At 41.4% G+C, this 16,873-nt stretch overlaps 1 protein-coding gene across 1 annotated transcript in view; it reads left to right on the top strand.

The window, feature by feature from the left end:
* Window positions 1-16,873, top strand: part of LOC126278655 (uncharacterized) — a 1,016,423-nt gene that overhangs the window by 410,763 nt on the left and 588,787 nt on the right. The window lies entirely within an intron of this gene.

Raw genomic sequence — 16,873 nt, 5'->3', positions numbered from 1 at the left:
GAGAGTTAGTACTATACGATAGAGGGATGAGATTCTACAACCGGCAGTGTGACCATATCGGCAACATTTTGGTGACAATTTCCCCTCGAAAGATGTTAACTAGCGTACTCATCATGCTATTCTCGTAAACCCATTCCTTCCGCACGCTAAGATCACTAGAATTGATGTCTCTCTGTTCTCCGGACATAAAACAAATCGAGTGCGTGTGTTATCGAGTGAAATGAGCTAGTTTTGGAAGTCGACAACGGCCCTGTACTCTGGACTATTTACATAGAATCGCTTTTGAAGAGTTGTACAGTTTCGATCGAAGCTAACTTAACGAAATCAATGATGTTGTACCATGATTGACTCAAGCCTTCATCCGAGCAAGAGGATGTTCCACCACATACTGACGTTACTCAAGAATTGCGTGAAAAAGTCGCATGGGTAATAGATCATTTTTTCTTGTCGTTACATAACGTTTTAAAGTTGATGACGCAGGAACAATGCAAATGAATATATACGCGTGGCTCTCAGACACTGTTTTCTGTGCCATAAATTTCGGAGTAAAGGATGACCGAAAACTTTTGATGAGGTGTACAGCACTATGCTGTTTTTAGGCGTGACTGTTACAGAATCTCTTACTGGCCGAGGTGGAATTTTAATGATATTGTCTACTCGAATGCTACTGGATAGTTGCAATATGCTACTCCAATGAGTTCCCTCACGATATTTAAGGAAATCAGAATCTCCGCAGTGTGTTTCATCTGACTCCCCCACAGTTTTCTTCACTGGAGACGCTTCATTCATTATCCTGGGACTCATTTACGTGTAAATGGCTGTCACCTTCCTGACCAGAAAGAGCCTGTTCAAGCCAATCAGAAACTATTGCTACCAAATTTTGATCACTTGCGCAGAACTCAGGCGTTTTTTTTCTTCTGACAGATAATGTTGAATCCATGCTGCAAGTAAAGAATGAAAGTTTCTTGCATAATTATTCTATTTGTGAAACTAAACTTATATGCGCCTCAAACAATTCTTTCAAACTTTTCAAACGTTCTTCCGTACAATACTGCCTGTGTCGCACTGAGACATGTTCCGGGATTTTACTAAAATTTTAGGGAGCGGGTTGGAAAGCGGTTTTGAACTGTACCCAGTGAAAATTATTAAAAAAATCAAATAAGGTTTATTTGACGATTTTTCAGATCCAGTGCGCAACACGGACAGCGTCAAAAAATATATAATAAAAAGACAAAAAAACCTTAAAATGTATAATAAATGCCATCATCTCTGAATTAAAAACGTAAGATCACTATATCTGCAATAAAACTGATTAAGAAACATTCACAATCAAATATATTTAGTAGAAAATTACTTTGAATAACTGTAATGTCTGATGCATGAATCTGGTGCCAAAATAGATATACATTTATATTCCTCGTATTTTTTAAAAGAGTCTGTTGTCAAAATTCTGTAAACGCTTACTGACGGCAACCAGCGCCTAAAATTCCTCAATAAGCAAGACCCTTCACATTTTGAGTGAAATTCCTTTGAATATACTAAATAAACAGTGTCGAAGACTTTCACCAAGAGAGTACTCATAGATAGAACCTACCAAGACATGAAGACTACACAATAGAAAGGTAATCAAAAGGAAACAATTTATAAAAACATTATTCCAGTAATTGAAATTAGTAGACAACACAAATTTTAATGTAAGCAAAGCAAGAGTTTTGGTGTGAGCAAGAGTTCTGGATCAGAAGTGCTAACTAGAACACTCCTTAGATTGGGGTAAAAATAGTCAGTAATGGCAGCCAAAAAATTGTGAATTAAGGACTTACCCTTATTGTACCAAAAGCCTTGTCAGTGAGGACGAAGATGTGGGCAGAGTTTCAGGGCACTCTTTTGTCCTTGTGGTGGGAAACTGTGCCAAAAAAGGCTGAAGAATGAACAATAAATAAAAGCATGAGGATGCAGAAGGCAGTAAAAACCATTTCAATACACATATGTAATGTGTATCCATACGAAATGTAACATGAAATTGAAAATGTGTCGTGATGATCTCTGCATTGTATCTATTGCCAAAAGATTCAGTAATAGTCCCCCATCTGGATCTCCAGGAGGGCACTTCCAAGGGGGTGGTGACCATGAGAAACAGATGGAGTAACCAACGACGAGATCTACGAATCAGAGCATGGACTCTGAGAAGTTTGATAGTAGTAAGAAAGCTAAAAAAACCTGAAAAGGAAATGCAAAAACTATATCTACATCTACATTTATACTACGGAAGCCACCCAACGGTGTGTGGCGGAGGGCACTTTATGTGCCACTGTAATTACTTCCCTTTTCTGTTCCAGTCACGTACGGTTCGCGGGAAGAACGACTGTCTGAAAGCCTCCGTGCGCGCTCGAATCTCTCTAATTTTACTTTCGTGGTCTCCTCGGGAGGTATAAGTCGGGGGAAGCAATATATTCGATACATCATCCAGAAACGCACCCTCTCGAAACCTGGCGAGCAAGCTACACCGCAATGCAGAGCGCCTCTCTTGCAGAGTGTGCCACTTGAGTTTGCTAAACATCTCAGTAACGCTATCACGGTTACCAAATAAACCTGTGACGAAACGCCGCTCTTCTTTAGATATTCTCTATCTCCTCCGTCAACCCGATCTGGTACGGATCCCCCCCTGTGAGCAATACTCAAGTATAGGTCGAACGAGTGTTTTGTAAGTCACCTCCTTTGTTGATGGACTACATTTTCTAAGGAGTCTCCCAATGAATCTTAACCTGGTACCCGCCTTACCAACAATTAATTTTATATGATCATTCCACTTCAAATCGTTCCGCACGCTACCAAATATTTTATAGAAGTAACTGCTACTAGTGTTTGTTCCGCTATCATATAATCATACAATAAAGGATCCTTCTTTCTATGTATTCGCAATACATTACATTTGTCTATGTTAATGGTCAGTTGCCACTCCCTGCACCAAGTGCCTATCCGCTGCAGATCTTCCTGCATTTCGCTACAATTTTCTAATGCTGCAACTTCTCTGTATACTACAGCATCATCCGCGAAAAGCCGCATGGAACTTCCGACACTATCTACTAGGTCATTTATATATGTTGTGAAAAGCAATGGTCCCATAACACTCCCCAGTGGCACGCAAGAGGTTACTTTAACGACTGTAGACGTCTCTCCATTGAAAACAACATGCTGTGTTCTATTTGCTAAAACCTCTTCAATCCAGCCACACAGCTGGTCTGATATTCCGTAGGCACTTTGTTTATCAGGCGACATTGCGGAACTGTATCGAACGCCTTCTGGAAGTCAAGGAAAATAGCATCTACCTGGGAGCCTGTATCTAATATTTTCGGAGTCTCATGAACAAATAAAGCGAGTTGGGTCTCACACGATCGCTGTTTCCGGAATCCATGTTGATTCCTACAGAGTAGATTCTCGGTTTCCAAAAACGACATAATACTCGAGCAAAAAACATGTTCTAAAATTCTACAACAGACCGACGTCAGTGATATAGGTTTATAGTTTTGCGCATCTGCTCGATGACCCTTCTTGAAACCGCGACTACCTGTTCTCTTTTCCAATCATTTGGAACCTTATGTTCCTTTAGAGACTTGTGGTACACGGGTGTTAGAATGCGGGCAAGTTCTTTCGCGTACTCTGTGTAGAAACGAAATGGTATCCCGTCAGGTCCAGTGGACTTTCCTCTGTTGAGTGATTCCAGTTGCTTTTCTATTACTTGGACACTTATTTCGATGCAAGGCATTTTTCCGTTTGTGCGAGGATTTGGAGAAGGAACTGCAGTGCGGTCTTCCACTGTGAAACAGCTTTGGAAAAAGGTGTTTAGTATTTCAGATTTACGCGTGTCATCCTCTGTTTCAATGTCATCATCATCCCGAAGTGTCTGGATATGCTGTTTCGAGCCACTTACTGATTTAACGTAAGACCAGAACTTCCTAGGATTTTCTGTCAAGTCGGTACATAGAATTTTACTTTCGGATTCACTGAACGCTTCACGCATAGCCCTCCTTACGCTAACTCTGACATCGTTTAGCTTCTGTTTGTCTGAGAGGTTTTGGCTGCGTTTAAACTTGCAGTGAAGCTCTCTTTGCTTTCGCAGTAGTTTCCTAACTTTGTTGTTGAGCCACGGTGGGTTTTTCACTTCCCTCACAGTTTTACTCGCCACGTACCTGTCTAAAACGCATTTTACGATTGCCGTGAACTTTTTCCATAAACACTCAACATTGTCAGTGTCGGAACAGAAATTTTCGTTTTGATCTGTCAGTCTAGATGTAGCGTGGTTCAGTGAAATGGAATGGAAGGAAGAAAAGTATTTATGGTCAGACGAGCGTATGGTATTATAAACAGCAGCACAAAATGACATAAATGAAGTAGGATTGTTTACGAACAGGAAAGTAGGGCAGACGGTCAGCCACTATGAACAGTTCAGTGATATGATTGTTCTCATCACTATCGACAGTTAACTATCACCGTCAACAATATTTCACGCATGCGGGAAATAAAGAGATGGTATATGAGGATACTGAATGGGCAGTTCAGTTTGGGGAGGGAGATGAAAATCTTGTAGTCATGGATGGTTGGGATGCAGTTGTGAGGGAACGAATACAAGTAGGGCTTATGGGAGAATATAGACTTCGCAAACGGAATAAAAAAGACTAACTGAGTTCTGCATTAACTTTCTGATCCAGACAGTGAATACTCTGTTCAAAAATCACAATAGGTGTACTTAGAAAAGACACAGAGAGATGGGAGGATTGGAGCTGTATTTCATCATGGTTACACATAGATTCCGAAGTCAGATATTGGACTGTAAAGAGCACCCATGTTCAGATAAAGACTCAGATTATAATTTACTAATGGTGGAGAGTAGAGTGAAATTTAAGGGACTCGTCCGGAAGAACAAATGCCAAAAAAAAGGGCGATACTGAAGTTCTGAGGAATAACGACAGCGGTTTGGAACACAAAAGTAGGCAGTTCAGTTGAAGAGGAATGGACATCTCTAAAGAGGGCACCCGCAGGTGCTGTAGGGAGACACATAGGTACAGGGAAGTAACTGCCATCAAACTTTGGGAAAAAGATGAAATATTGCAGATGATTGAGGAAAGAAGGAAGTACAAAAATGTTCGGGGAAAGACAGGATCACAGCAATCTCTTAGAAATGCAGTGAATTGCAAGTGCATGGCAGGTAACGAAAAATGGCTGTAGGAAAGATGTCAAGAAGTCGAAAAAGAATTACCGTTGGGAGAACTGACTCAGTGTACGAAAACCCTCGATGAAATTAAAAGCAGGGGTGGTAACACTAAGAGTGCAATGGGAATTCCACTGATAAACGCAGAAGAGTGAGCAGAAAAAATACATCGAAGCGCTCTATGACCGGGACGACAACCCAACGACTATTCAACTTGGTCTGTTGAATCTATTTACATGAGACTGCCGTCACACCATCAGACTCTCGAAAAAATATCATTCATACCGTTCCCAAAATGAAATTTTCAGGAGTGGAATTAAATTTCATGATTGTAGGATATCAACAATTAGATTCAATGGTGACATTACTACCCTCACTGAAAGTGAGGAAGGATTACCGGATATTTTGGACGAAATGGACCGTATAACGAGTACAGAATATGGGCTGAGAGCAAACAGGAGAAAGACAATAATGAGAAGTATAAGTGATGAGAATAGCGAGACATGTGACACTGAAATTAGTTATCGCTACATACACTAATTTAAGGTGTTCCGCTGCATTTGAAGGAAATAACCCATGACGGACGAAGCAAGGACGACAAATAGGGCACTAGCGCAAGGGAAGAGGACATTCCCGGCCAAGCGATGTCCGCTGGTATGAACCATACACCTTAATTTAAGGATGACATTTCTGAGAACGAACACCTGGAATATAGCATTGTATAGTAGTGAAACATGGAGAGTGGGAAAACAGAAAAAGAAAAGAATCGAAGGGCTTGGCTTGTGGTTGTGGAGAAGAATGATGAAAATAAAGTGGTCTGATAGGAGGTGGAGGAGGGATAGCAAAGGAACATATGGAAAACATTGACAAGAAAGAGGGACAGGATAAGAGAACATGTTGGGAATAACTTCGACGGTACTGGAGGGTGATGGGAGGTAAAAACTGTAGGGGAAAATATAGATTGGAGTATACCCAGGAGATAACTTAGAACCCTGGGTGCTACTCGGAAAGGAAGAGGTTGACACAGAAGAGGAATTCGTAGCGGGGCGCAACAAACCGGTCAAGAGAATATATGTAATTTTTGAGTTATCAGTTCCTCTCCTGCGTCAACCTCTTTCTTTGAGAGTAGCACCCAGCTTTCTCAGTTATGTGCTGGATATACTCCAGCCCCTATTTTTCCCTACAGTTTTTACCTTCTATCACCCTCCAGTACCGTCGTATCGTCGAAGTTATTCCCTGATGCCTAACAGTTCTATCATCGTGCCCCTCTTACGTGTCAGTGTTTTCCTTATGTTTCTTTGTTACCCCTCCTCCTCTTATCAGTCTACTTTATTTTCATCGTTCTTCTCTACAACCATATCAAGAAGAAATATAATGTAGGAACACTGAACATTAACTCACTGATCAAAGCTGGAAAACATCAAGAACTGACTCACGCACCTTAACACCATAAGGTCCAAATTCTGGCACTACAAGAAAGTCGCTATCCCGATGAAAATTATTTGGAAACTGACAATTACAGAATCTATAACATAAAACCAGCAGGGTATATCTTTGGAAACTGCCCTCTATTGGATACAGCCTTTTTTGTAAGAAGAAATATAACGGTGTCCGCAACAAACTTCATGTCTCTTGCCAACAGGCTCTCAACATTGACGATCAAATGTAGAAACAAAATATATACGCTATTGAATGTTCATGCTCCAACAAATACTGACAATAAAAGAAAAATCCGAACAAAGTACAGACCTTGTGGGAAAAACTAGAAGACATGTTTCAGAAGATTCCAAAGGAAAATGTCATCATTCTGCTCGGGGATTTTAATGCACAGCTCGGAAAGGGAAAGAAATACAAAAACATCATACCCAGCGCATACGATGACAAACAACAATGGAATAAGACTTGTGGAACTCTGCCAAATCTTCAACCTCAAAATTATGACTACACACTTCAAGAAAGAACCCAAGAAGATGAAGACTTGGAAAGCACCAAATCAACTCCTTGGAGAGTTCCAAATTGACCACATAGCCATTTATAGAAGAGAATTGAAGACAATTCATAATATTACGGAACAGAAAGGAGCCAGAATAGTTACGGATCACTATCTTCTTAAGTCTATAATTAAATTCACCCCAAATTCAGGAAGAAATAATAATAAACCTATGAGAAAGCATTTTGAAACCAGAAATGTTGAGGCAGATACTCAAAATCATTTCAAATCAATATTGCAAGGTGAGACATTGCACGAAAAGAAGTCTCAAATAATGAAAACGTTAGAAGAATCTCTTCTAACCAAAACTAAATACAAGAATATCTGATGGAATGAAAAGTGCATTGAAGCTTTGGAAAACAGACAAAAGCTATGGCAAAACTTTAAATAGAATCCGACACAAAACAACCTGGAAAAGTTCAGAGAAGGTAGAAAAATAACCCCCTACACAATCAGAAAAACGGAAAGAGACTGTATGAAAGACTATCCATTCAACAAATACAGGTGTACTTCACTCAAAACAAATCCAGAGACTATTACTAATGAAGACAGCTGAAAGGTTACGAACCACCCAGTTTAGATTTTCGTGACAAATCAGGGCGTTTGGGTTCAAATGACCAAGAAAACTTCAGCATGTGACCATACTATTTCGGAGACCAACTTAATTGTAAAGATCCTACAGAGAAACTATAAGAAATCCCTGCAGAATTACATCCACCAACACTAAACGAAGTCCAGCAAGCTATAAAATGTCTCAAGAATAACAAATCTTCTGGTGTAGATGGAATCATAGAGGAAGTTTTGAAACTAGGTAAGGAAAAAGTAGCACTACACCTCGGTACAACTATTAAGGAAATCTGGAGAACCGAGAAGATCCCAGAAGATTGGAGGACGACACTTAATATACATCCACTTCACAAAAAGGGTGACAGATCAGATGTGAACAATTACTGGGGGATTTCCCTTCTATCCGTTCCATACAAGGTCCTTTCCAAGACATTACTAAATAGGATTGAACCAGTTCTCGATGCACAGATAGGAGAATACCAAGGTGGATTTAGAAAAGGGAGGAGCTGTTCGGAGCAAATTATTAACCTTAAAAAAATAATTAGAACATGTGCTGGTCAACCACATGTTACGACGTTTATTAATTTTAGAAAAGTGTATGACTCCATAGACAGAGAAAGCCTCATTAGAACTCTGGAGGAGTTAGGAATTGACAGAAGAACTAGAGAGATAGTAAAGCAAACGGTGACGGATATCATGTCCACAGTCAAATTTAGAGGCGAGATTTCTGAACCTTCTAAAATCCAAACGGGTTTGAGACAAGGGGATGGACTCTCCCCAATTCTGTTCAACATCACTCTGGAAAAGATTATGAGGGAGACATTGGAGGAATACACACAACAAAAAGTAAAGGCAATTTCTTTTGGAGGATCAGTTAAAGACCTTACGACACATGCACTATCTTTTACAGATGATATTGCTCTCCTATCCATAGACGTAGCAGATGAAATTAAACAAATAAAAATCTTTGCAAAGCATGCAGATAAATTTGGCTTACAGATATCACAAGAAATACTAAATGCATGTGTAACAAATATAAGGAAATCAAAGAATTGAACACAATTATTGCATGTATCGAAGGGGTCGAACACTTTAAATGGTTGGCAGAAACAATAACGGATACTAGCATAGAAAAAAAGCTGTCAAACGTCGAGTAGCTAAATTTTGGAGGTCACACATTTTAACACAGAATCTGTACAACAGAAAATGCCTATCTCGAAATGCAAAGTTAATACACTACATTACAGTGACGAGAACAGAAGTTCAATATGCAGCAGAAACACACTCCCTCAAGAACAAAGGACTAATAGACGAGCTCGAGAAGAAGGAAAGAGTAAATCTGAGAAAGATTCTTGGAGGACACAAACAAATTTGGTGAAAAATGGGTAAAGATTGTAACCTTCTCCTCAGTTATCTATCTTAATGACAGTGAAAAATTAAACCGCGTGTACCTAATGGGAATTTGGGAAAAGCAATCGTAACAAAAGTTTATCTGTCAGTAAAGGTTATTGCACATATAATTAGCACGAAAAGCGTGGCAACTGAATGTTGGCACGTGTTGTGTGAAAACTGAAAGTTTGTCAGAAGTAATAAATGTCACTACACTCTTACTTCATTTAGCAAAAGAATTAATAAAAGCGGAAAATTGAGAGTTAATTTAGTGACTGAAATTAATAGTGAAATTTGTTTCTGAAGCACTACGTAATTCAGTAAAATACGGTTACTCTTGGGCTACCTCAACAATCATTTCAAAGGCTACCTGAATCTACGCAATTTAGAAATAAGAGATTTAACTTTGAACTTGAATTAAATGATTCTGTACAATTAACAATAGTAAAATTTAGTACGTACCAAGCTGAGCTGCAGTCACAGGTAAGCTAAAATTTGGTAACAAAGTCGCACTCTTAATTTGTGCTTGTGTAATCTAAATATTGTAGCCAGCTATGAATGCTTTAACTGAAATTTGAAATGAAAGCAGTGAAATCGGATGATATTACTTTAATGCTGACGTTTGAACTTCAACGACATTCGGGTTAATACCGGAAAGGGAAGGGACCCTGCTTGGTAATGCAATCGGGACAATGAGCAACAAAGGTTCATGCTACGTTGCTGTAATTTAGTGAGAAAAATTTAACAGTTTTAAAAGCTGAGGTCTCCCATACAGTTCTAAAACTTTACGTGCTACCAGTCTTCCTTGTTGGTTGACTGAAGGTTTAAAGTCGTCGGTCGAGCAGGTGATGACAATCACTCATTGTCGGCCGTCGCTGTTGCTGTAGCTGGATGCTGGCGCCCCTTCTTCTCGACACGGTCACCAGGCGAAACGGGCTTTTGATGTACGCCAGCTAATGCTTCCCGTCCGCGACACCGTGTCAGAAACTATCATAGCGTTTCGAGCGCAATTACATGCTACCAAACCCCGAAAGCGCTGCAACTCGCGGGAGCGTCGCACAACACACCTGCTCCACTACACTACCCCAGCCAGACTCTGCTCTGCTCGCGCTCCACGCGGTCGAGTTCACACTACCAAATATCCTAAACACTTTGGTTCTCCACATGACCTATCGATGTATTCGTTCGATAGCATAGTTTTCCCTAGGCAAGACCCAGCGTAAAAATACAAATAGTATTTACAAAACAAACCAATTATACATCGACATAAATGCATGTATATACAAATAGTAAAACAATTACAATATACAAAGACACAGAAATGCCATATCTTCAGGTAACAAAATAAGGAAAAAAATTATAGTACAATAGATGGAAATAGGAGGATATGCATTCCGACGTTACAAGATGACCAATGAGGAGACCTACCAATTTATTAAACCAGTCACACCGTAAATGAGAAGGAGAAGGCCGAAGTTGTTTCGTCATATGGTGAGAATGAATGACGGCAGATTAACGAAGAAATTCTTCAATATAATTCAACAGAGAAAAACACCCAACGATTGGTTGCAAGGAATAAAGAAAGACGTCGGTGAACTTACAGACATTGGCGCAATAAATAGGGACAAATAAGGAAGGCAATAATTGAATTCGAGGTTTTTCAGGAGGCTCCAAAACCGAAGACCAACAGGAAACTAACAGCTGAACATCTGAAAGAAATGGCAGTAGGCAGAGGGGCAGCCCGAGAGAAGAGAAGGAAAAAAGTGAGCATGAAATAAAATTTGTAAGGTGGTCCTTAGTTGGCCAATTCATGATATATACAGGGTGGTCGATTGATCGTGACCGGGCTAAATATCTCACGAAATGAACATCAAATGAAAAAACTACAAAGAACGAAACTTGTCTAGCTTGAAGGGGGAAACCAGATAGCGCTGTGGTTGGCCCACGAGATGGCGCTGCCATAGGTCAAACGGATAACAGCTGCGTTTTTCTAAATAGGAAACCCCATTTTTACTACATATTCACGTAGTACGTAACGAAATATGAATGTTTTAGTTGGACCAATTTTTTTCCCTTTGAGATAGATGGTGCTGTAATAGTCACGAACATATGGATCACAATTTTAGACGAACAGTTGGTAACAGGTGGCTTTTTTGAATTAAAACACACAACGTAGCTACGTTTGAACATTTTATTTCGGTTGTTCCAAAGTGATACATGTACCTCTGTGAACTTATCATTTCTGACAACGCATTCTGTTACAGCGTGATTACCTGTAAATACCACATTAATGCAATATATGCTCAAAATGATGTCCGGCAACCTCAATGCATCTAGCAATACCTGTAACGACATTTCTCTCAACTGCGAGTAGTTCGCCTTCCGTAATGTTCGCACATGCATTGACAATGCTCTGACACATGGTGTCAGGCGTTGTCGGTGGATCACTATAGCAAATATCCTTCAACTTTCCCCACAGAAAGAAATCCGGGGACGTCAGATCCGGGGACGTCAGATCCGGTGAGCGTGTGGGCCACAGGCTTCGACGACCAATCCACCTGTCATGAAATATGCAACTCAATACCGCTTCAACCGCACGCGAGCTTTGTGGCGGACAGCCATCGTGTTGGAAGTACATCGCCATTGTGTCATGCAGTGAAACATCTTGTTGTAACATCGGTAGAACATTACATAGGAAATCAGCATACATTCCACCATTTAGATTGCCATCGATAAAATGGGGCCAATTATCCTTCCTCCCATAGTGCCGCACCATACATTAGCCCGCCAAGGTCGCTGATGTTCCAGATGTCACAGCCATTGTGGATTTTCCGTTGCCCAATAGTGCATATTATGCCGTTTTACGTTACCGCTGTTGGTGAGTAACGCTTCGTCGCTAAATAGAAAGCGTGAAAAAAATCTCTCAATGACCCGTAATTTCTCTTGTGCCCAGTGACAGAACTGTACACCACGTTCAAAGTCGCTGCCATGCAACTCCTGGTGCATAGAAATACGGTACGGGTGCAATCGATGTTGATGTAGCATTCTCAACATCGACGTTTTTGAGATTCCTAATTCTCCCGCAAGGTGTCTGCTACTGATGTGCGGATTAGCCGCGACAGCAGCCAAAACACTACTTGGGCATCATCATTTGTTACAGGTCGCGGTTGACGTTTCGCATGTGGATGAACACTTCCTGTTTCCTTAAATAACGTAACTATCCGGCGAACGGTCCGGACACTTAGATGATGTGGTCGGGGATACCAAGCAGCATACATAGCACACGCCCGTTGGGCATTTTTGTCACAATAGCCATACATCAACACGATGTCGACCTTCTCCACAATTGGTAAACAGTCCATTTTAACACGGGTAATGTATAACTAAGCAAATACCGTCCGCGCTAGGGGAATGTTACGTGACAGCACGTAGTTATATGTTTGTGACTATTATAGCGCCATCTATCAAAAAAACATTCATATTTCTTTACGTACTACACGAATATGTAATAAGAATGGTTGTTCCTATTTTAAAAAAACGCAGTTAATATCCGTTTGACCAATGGCAGCGCCATCTAGCGGGCCAACCATAGCGCCATCTGGTTTCCCCCTTCAAGCTAGACGAGTTTTGTACTTTGTAGTTTTTTCGTTTGATGCTTATTTCGTGAGATATTTGACCCGGTCACTATTAGTGGACCACCCTGTGTTTATATATATATAGATAGATAATGTAGATAGTTGTGTGAGGTAGTACCGTCTGCCTGCATCAGGGCACTGTGCTATGAAAGTAGTCATCATCATCATTTAAGACTGATTATGCCTTTCAGCGTTCAGTCTGGAGCATAGTCCCCCTTATAAAATTCCTCCATGATCCCCTATTCAGTGCTAACATTGGTGCCTCTTCTGATGTTAAACCTATTACTTCAAAATCACTCTTAACCGAACCCATGTACATTCTCCTTGGTCTGCCCTGACTCCTCCTACCCTCTACTGCTGAACCCATGAGTCTCTTGGGTAACCTTGCTTCTCCCATGAGTGTAGCATGATCCCACCATCGAAGCCTGTTCGCCCTGACTGCTACATCTATAGAGTTCATTCCCAGTTTTTCTTTGATTTCCTCATTGTGGACACCCTCCTCCCATTGTTCCCATCTACTAGTACCTGCAATCATCCTCGCTACTTTCATATCCGTAACCTCAACCTTGTTGATAAGATAACCTGAATCCACTCAGTTTTCGCTCCCATACAACAAATTTGGTCGAAAGATTGAACGTTGCACAGATAACTTAGTCTTGGTACTGACTTCCTTCTTGCAGAAGAGAGTAGATCGTAGCTGAGTGCTCACTGCATTAGCTTTGCTACACTTCGCTTCCAGTTCTTTCACTATGTTACCATCCTGTGAGAATATGAATCCAAAGTACTTGAAACCGTCCACCTGTTCTAACTTTGTTCCTCCTATTTGGCACTCAATCCATTTATATTTCTTTCCCACTGACATTAATTTCGTTTTGGAGATGCTAATCTTCATACCATAGTCCTTACATTTCTGATCTAGCTCTGAAATATTACTTTGCAAACTTTCAATCGAATCTGCCATCACAACTAAGTCATCCGCATATGCAAGACTGCTTATTTTGTGTTCACACATCTTAATCTCGCCCAGCCAGTCTATTGTTTTCAACATATGATCCATATATAATATGAACAACAGTGGAGACAGGTTGCAGCCTTGTTTTACCCCTGAAACTACTCTGAACCATGAGCTCAATTTACCGTCAACTCTAACTGCTGCCTGACTATCCATGTAAAGACCTTTAATTGCTTGCAAAAGTTTGCCTCCTATTCTATAATCTCACAGAACAGACAATAACTTCCTCCTAGGAACCCCGTCATATGCCTTTTCTAGATCTATAAAGCATAGATACAATTCCCTGTTCCACTCATAACACTTCTCTATTATTTGCCGTAAGCTAAAGATCTGGTCCTGACAACCTCTAAGAGGCCTAACCCCACACTGATTTTCATCCAGTTGGTCCTCAACTAATACTAGCACTTTCCTTTCAACAATACCTGAGAAGATTTTACCAACAACGCTGATTAAAGAGATACCTCTGTAGGTGTTACAATCTTTTCTGTTTCCATGTTTAAAGGTTGGTGTGATTACTGCTTTTGTCCAGTCTGATGGAACCTGTCCCGACTCCCAGGCCATTTCAATTATCCTGTGTAGCCATTTAAGACCTGGCATTCCACCGTATTTGATGAATTCCAACTTAATTTCATCCACCCCAGCTGCTTTGTTGCACTGCAATCTATTGACCATTTTCTCCACTTCCTCAAATGTGATGCTATTTCCATCGTCATTCCTATCCGATTCTACCTCGAAATATGAAACATTACTGATCGTATTTTTACCTAAATTGAGCAACTGTTCAAAATATTCCCTCCATCTGCCCAAGGCGTCCACAGTATTCGCCAGCATTTTTCCTGACCTGTCCAAAATACTTGTCATTTCCTTCTTACCTCCCTTTCGAAGACTGCTAATTACACTCCAGAATGGTTTTCCAGCAGCTTGAGCCATAGTCTCCTACCTGTTTAGTAATAGCGAGGCGAATTTGTAGACAGCAGTACTGTTTCCCTCTCGTGTAAATGATGGAAATTTTAATCGCCGTAGGCTGGCAGTTTATTCCTTTAAAGCACCATGCATTTAAATTACATTAACGCCCAGTTTTAACCTTAGGCCATTATCATATGTCTGTAATACAATAGCAAATGTCCAATAAATAGGCAAGACATAATATAGGAAAATATTGTGCTTGCGAATTACAGTTGTTGTTTACATTACTTACATGCGCCACTCCTCTTTAACCATAAACAAAACATCAAAAAATTTAGTCAGAGATTGAGATATATGAGCAGCTTATAAAGTAGTCACAACAAATGTTAGATGATCAGGCACACTTGCGAAATAGAAGACTTTTAGAGAGTTTTAATCGTATATTACGATTAGGTAATAAGAAAGTCTGATCTTATCGCCATGAAATCTTGTTGGTGGCTGCAGAGTAGTATTGTATATACAGACAGAAGTGAATTTTTAATTTTAGTAAAGGAGAAAATCATTTTGTTTTAATATATCATTATAGGAACACGAACATATGAGAATACTTCAACGAAAAATATTTCCAGTAATATGTTTATTTCTGTACAGTAATTATGAACGTAAATCATTTTCGTATTTTACAGTACTGTGAAGAATTTTAACAATATTGTGAATAATTTTATATTTTCATAGGCCCATGTGACAGGGGATTATGGTCAAATGTAAGAACTGTTTTACTACAGTAACGAGGGCAGTAATATTGTGCCACTTTATGATTTGTCTAATGACAAGTATGGTATCAATTTCAGCAACGTTATACACTCCTGGAAATTGAAATAAGAACACCGTGAATTCATTGTCCCAGGAAGGGGAAACTTTATTGACACATTCCTGGGGTCAGATACATCCCATGATCATACTGACAGAACCACAGGCACATAGACACGGGCAACAGAGCATGCACAATGTCGGCACTAGTACAGTGTATATCCACCTTTCGCAGCAATGCAGGCTGCTATTCTCCAATGGAGACGATCGTAGAGATGCTGGATGTAGTCCTGTGGAACGGCTTGCCATGCCATTTCCACGTGGCGCCTCAGTTGGACCACCGTTCGTGCTGGACGTGCAGACCGCGTGAGACGACGCTTCATCCAGTCCCAAACATGCTCAATAGGGGACAGATCCGGAGATCTTGCTGGCCAGGGTAGTTGACTTACACCTTCTAGAGCACGTTGGGTGGCACTGGATACATGCGGACGTGCATTGTCCTGTTGGAACAGCAAGTTCCCTTTCCGGTCTAGGAATGGTAGAACGATGGGTTCGATGACGGTTTGGATGTACCGTGCACTATTCAGTGTCCCCTCGACGATCACCAGTGTAGGAGATCGCTCCCCACACCATGATGACGGGTGTTGGCCCTGTGTGCCTCGGTCGTATGCAGTCCTGATTGTGGCGCTCACCTGCACGGCGCCAAACACGCATACGACCATCATGGGCACCAAGGCAGAAGCGACTCTCATCGCTGAAGACGACACGTCTCCATTCGTCCCTCCATTCACACCTGTCGCGACACCACTGGAGGCGGGCTGCACCATGTTGGGGCGTGAGCGGAAGACGGCCTAACGGTGTGCGGGACCGTAGCCCAGCTTCATGGAGACGGTTGCGAATGGTCCTCGCCGATACACCAGGAGCAACAGTGTCCCTAATTTGCTGGGAAGTGGCGGTGCGGTCCCCTACGGCACTGGTGTAGGATCCTACGGTCTTGGCGTGCATCCGTGCGTCGCTGCGGTCCGTTCCCAGGTCGACGGGCACGTGCACCTTCCGCCGACCACTGGCGACAACATCGATGTACTGTGGAGACTTCACGCCCCACGTGTTGAGCAATTCGGCGGTACGTCCACCCGGCCTCCCGCATGCCCACTATACGCCCTCGCTCAAAGTCCGTCAACTGCACATACGGTTCACGTCCACGCTGTCGCGGCATGCTACCATTGTTAAAGACTGCGATGGAGCTCCGTATGCCACGGCAAACTGGCTCACACTGACGGCGGCGGTGCACAAATGCTGCGCAGCTAGCGCCATTCGACGGCCAACACCTCGGTTCCTGGTGTGTCCGCTGTGCCGTG

Source organism: Schistocerca gregaria, chromosome 6 (assembly GCF_023897955.1).
Source record: "Schistocerca gregaria isolate iqSchGreg1 chromosome 6, iqSchGreg1.2, whole genome shotgun sequence".
Taxonomy (NCBI): domain Eukaryota; kingdom Metazoa; phylum Arthropoda; class Insecta; order Orthoptera; family Acrididae; genus Schistocerca; species Schistocerca gregaria.
The sequence above is the reverse complement of the archived record's forward strand: the minus strand, read 5'-3'. Positions and strand labels throughout refer to the sequence as shown.